Here is a 4,596-nt window from a genome sequence, read left to right as displayed (position 1 = left end):
GATATCTTGCAATTTAGAAAGAAAAAGGGACTTAAGTTTGCTCTGTGAATAGTCAATTTTGCTATCTATAATTATCTAATACTGGTTCAACATTTTTGGTTCACGCGGAAAATTAGTTCTTGACCAAAAGAAAATGTGGTATTCATTCTCTCAGTGTAGGAAAGCTTATTGTTGTCGAAATTTGACTCACTATAAGTCTCTTTTAATGTACCAGAAATCGACTGCAGAGGAGCTTTTGGAAAAAGGAGCTTTATCTGAAATTTGGTGAGGTTGATCAAGAGCCAACTGGACGACTTGTACTCAGCAACTGTAAGGCCATGGCTGATATCTGCTATCTGCTTGAGTTTTGCTTTGCCCGTGCTTCAAATGAATTTATGGGATCAAGATAATTTCTTGATGTAGTAACGCTGCTTGCTGCAATCGCTGCTATTGGTCATATGTGTTTTTTGTATCTGTTTTATGTATAAATATCTAAGACGTGCTTTTATACTAGTATGTCACTGGATGCGACCTTTATGCCAATATTTGCTTTGCTTTAACTTTAGATAATACAGAAAGCCTTTCCAGTGGTGTTGGACACTATTATTCTACTGCAACTTTGTTTTTCTTCTCTTTTGTTTGTATTTTGGTTGAGTGTCGTTCCAAGGTAATTTTTTTTTCTGCCCAAAGGAGCATTACATAGAGCAAGTTAAACTTAAAGTGACAAATTAGAGTAGCAATGTGGTACTAAAATTTTTATTCAAGGCATTTGGGCCCTCCTTTGGTCTTCCAGTTGTTATAGCAGGGGCAAAGAGCTTTGTTTCCATAGAAACTAGGAGGAACACATAGGCATGTCTTGCAATATTTCTAACAGAAGAACATCCATGGCTTGTGGTACGTTCTGTGTCTTGCTACATAGATCGTCTTGTACATTGTGGCAGGCATTGTGATGGCTTCAATAACAGTTTTTCCTATAGCACCATCATTTGTCAAATAGGTTCTCGAGTTGATGGATAATTTACCTGCATATATGGACGCCTAAAGTCGCTTCGTACGATGTGTCTTACATTCTATACCAAGTGAAGTGTTACGTTGCTTCGCCAAGGATAGACCAGTGAGTGTTAGAATTATTAGACTATAGAGGTTTATTAAATGAAGTGTTGGATACTTGATCTTCCAGTGCTTCACATTCCGAGTGAAACGACTTAACCATAAAAATCCCTATTTTCATCTATGTTGTTTGGATTCTTCAAAAATGCTGCTGGATGTGTCTTGGATCCTCCAAAAGTAGTGCAGTTCTGGAGTATCCAACACGTGCTCAACGACATTTTGGGACAGTCTGAGCAGCATAGATTTTCATGTGGTTAGAATATCATTTTTGAGATCTACACTCTTTTCTTTTATAACTCTACTTTTGATCGAATTTGAACCCCTTTACTGTTGACCCGACTCCTATTGGCCTGTGTGTTTCAGTATAGTTTATCCATGAACTTTGACCTGACTAATTCTAATCCAATGAACATGTGTTTTTTGCCCTGCTAACCATAAATTTTCCCATTGTCCTTGAATATGATTTAGCTTGTGTATTCGAATAGCATACATTTTTGTGATTCTCATTACGTATGTACAGTCTATATTGCTGTGGTTCCTTTGGCCCTCAATTCCTCTGTCTCTTTTGGTTCCTCTGTATCATTAGCGCTTCCACTTACTGGTTTTTGTTTGCCTATAAAAAGATTACTTTAGTTTCGTGTGGTTGGGTTTACTTGTGTTAATTCCATTATGATCCATGTTGTTTCTTCTAGTTTGTATAGGTTTCATCACGATTGGCGTATTGTTCCACAGGGTATGGACCTTGATACTTTTCCTGGTGGGGCTGAGGGTGTTGATGCACGGCCATTGGACTTAAAGAAACTCTGTAGTACAGACAAGGAGCATATTCAAATCAAGGATTTGGCTGAACTTGCTATAAAGGAATACAATGAATAGTTCAATGTATGCATCTTTTCTTTGTGGGATTAGTAGACATAATACGTTTTCTTATGATCCTATTTTGAAAATTTCTTAGTTACTACATTTGTTTTTAGCAAAATAAGTTACTTCCTAATTTAGGTTTGGCCGTTCCACATGTTTCATGAACCGCAGCATTCATTTGTCAATCGTGGTTTGAAGTTTTCTTCTGTCGAAGTAGATCTCCCTGCCATGATGGAACAAAAAGATAAAGCCGTGTCTAATTTAACACGAGGCATTGAGGGTCTATTCAAGAATACCAAAGTAAACTATGTTAAGGGATATGGCAAATTCCTCTCCACTTCTGGATTTTCTGTCTACACCGTCCAAGGTGGTCACTCTTTTGGTAGAGGCAAAAATACTGCAATTGCAACTGGCTCTGATGTCAAAGGTCTCCCTGGCATAACCATTGATGAAAAGAAAATTGTGTCATCGACGAGAGCATGAGCTTTGACTGAAATTCCAAAGAAGACCGGTTGTTATTGGTGCTGGGTATATATGCCTTGAGATGGGATATGGGGTCGCCTCGGCTCAGAGGTGACTGCTGTTGAATTTGCAGCTGATATTGTTCCAACCATGGATGGTGAAGTTCGCAAGCAATTCCAACATGCTCTTGAAAAGCAAAAGATGAAATTCATGCTACAGACTAAGGTGGTGTCAGTTGATATTACAGGTGATGGTGTGAAGTTGACCCTTAAACCTGCGTCTGATGGTCATCAAACAACTCTCGAGGCTGATGTCGTTCTCGTCTCTGCAGGAAGAGTTTCATTCACTTCTGAGCCTGGATTGGACATGATAGGAGTTGAAACTGATAAAGTCTGTAGAATGTTGGTCAATGAATGTTTTGCCTCTAACGCCTCAGGGGTACATGCTATTGGTGCTGTCGTTCCTGAACCAATGTTGGCTCACAAGGCACAAGAGGATGGAGGTCATTACAGGTAAGGAGGGTCATGTAGACTATGATATGGTGCTTGGAGTTGTTTACACCCACCCCGAGGTAGCTTATGTTGGGAAAACTGAGGAACAAGTGAAGGCACTCCGAGTTGATTATCATGTTGGCAATTTCCTTTCCCAACAAACGGTAGAGCCAAGGCAATTGATGCTGAGGAAATCGTCAAGGTAATTGCTGAGAAAGAGAGCGGTGAGATATTGGGCGTCTATGTAATGTCTCCTAATGCAGGTGACCTTATTCACGAAGCTGTCTTGGCATTGCAGTATGGAACATCAAGTGAGGACATCGCTCATCCAACAATGAGTGAGGCACTCAAAGAAGCAGTCGTGGCCACTTATGACAAGCCCATTCACATGTAGGCTTGTGGTATATCTTCCAAAGAGGCTTTCATCAAGGTCTATATTTTTGTCTACTTGCTCGGCGATCAGTCAGTGAAGTCATTTTGGATCTCTAACTAATGACTCTCTTGGAAAATCCATTGAAGCAAACATTGATAAATCATACCTGGATTTCCAGAAAGAAAATGACTGGCCCGGCCCGGCCTAACCCGTCAAACTCAAAGCTCGTGTGGGCTAGCTCGGATGGCTGGACCGATCCGTATTTACAGCTCTACGTATAATGGTGTTTCCACCTAGTACTAGATTCAGAAAGCAAAGTTCAACTGCCTCCAGCAAAGATACTTGTCAATTCAACTTCATAGATAAAACCAACTGCATAATAGTCACAAAATTAGCCATGAAGTATACATGCAAACCAAGGGAGATTTTCAGTTAAAAATTATTGCTTTTATTTACAAAGGAGATTTTAGTCCACAAGACTTGTAAGAAAAAAGATTGAACTAAGTATGAGATTCGAATCTATTATGTATTAAATAAAAATATTGATAAATACATATTTACTTCATTTAGCTATGACGTTTTTTCTATTTTAAAAAACACTTTAATTACATTGCCGATCAGGTTCTAGAGTTAATTCCTCAAAATGTCATTGAACTTGTGTAAACATCCCATTAAAATAACTTTTGTTTCTTTTAGGACAATATTGTCACTGAATTTATGCACTTCTTTTCATTATAAGGTAAAACTAAGAAATTGTTAAGGATATGTTTGGAGAATCATAAGGAAAGTGAAATTAGATATAATTACATAGTTCAATTCTCAATTAGGAATAGAGAATTAGGTGCAACAACGTAGTGTAATTACAAAGTTACATTTTATTTTTATTTTTTTAAATAAAGTTTAATATCTTTTTCTTTTAAATTTCTTTTTTATTTTTATTATTTTAATTTTTTTTATTTTTACATTTTTTTTTCATTTTACATTATTTATCTGTCATCTCTTTTCTTCTAATTTTCCTACTTTAGTTCTTATGATTCAATATAATTACTCTTTTTTTTCTTTATTTAGCACATTATTGAATTTTTATAATTTTTATACTAATATTTGAATTAAAATAATATTTTATTATTGAATGAGATTATAGACTTATGTGCTTTTCGTTCTTCTGAATTATATTTACTCGTCGGAATTTTATACAAGAGTATTATGTTTTTCTCTTGGATTTTGAATTTATGTTTCGGTTTATTTGTTTTAGTATTATAGACATGCTATGTCATATTGCATGTCACTACAAATTGTCTAATAACATATAATTTCAAT

General features: G+C 36.4%; 1 pseudogene; it reads left to right on the top strand.

Moving 5' to 3' along the window:
- Positions 1 to 6: 6 nt before the first annotated feature.
- On the top strand, positions 7 to 3,849 carry LOC107851485 (annotated as a pseudogene).
- The last annotated feature ends 747 nt before the right edge of the window (positions 3,850 to 4,596 follow it).

The sequence above is a fragment of the Capsicum annuum genome, chromosome 12 (assembly GCF_002878395.1).
Source record: "Capsicum annuum cultivar UCD-10X-F1 chromosome 12, UCD10Xv1.1, whole genome shotgun sequence".
NCBI lineage: Eukaryota > Viridiplantae > Streptophyta > Magnoliopsida > Solanales > Solanaceae > Capsicum > Capsicum annuum.
The sequence above is the reverse complement of the archived record's forward strand: the minus strand, read 5'-3'. Positions and strand labels throughout refer to the sequence as shown.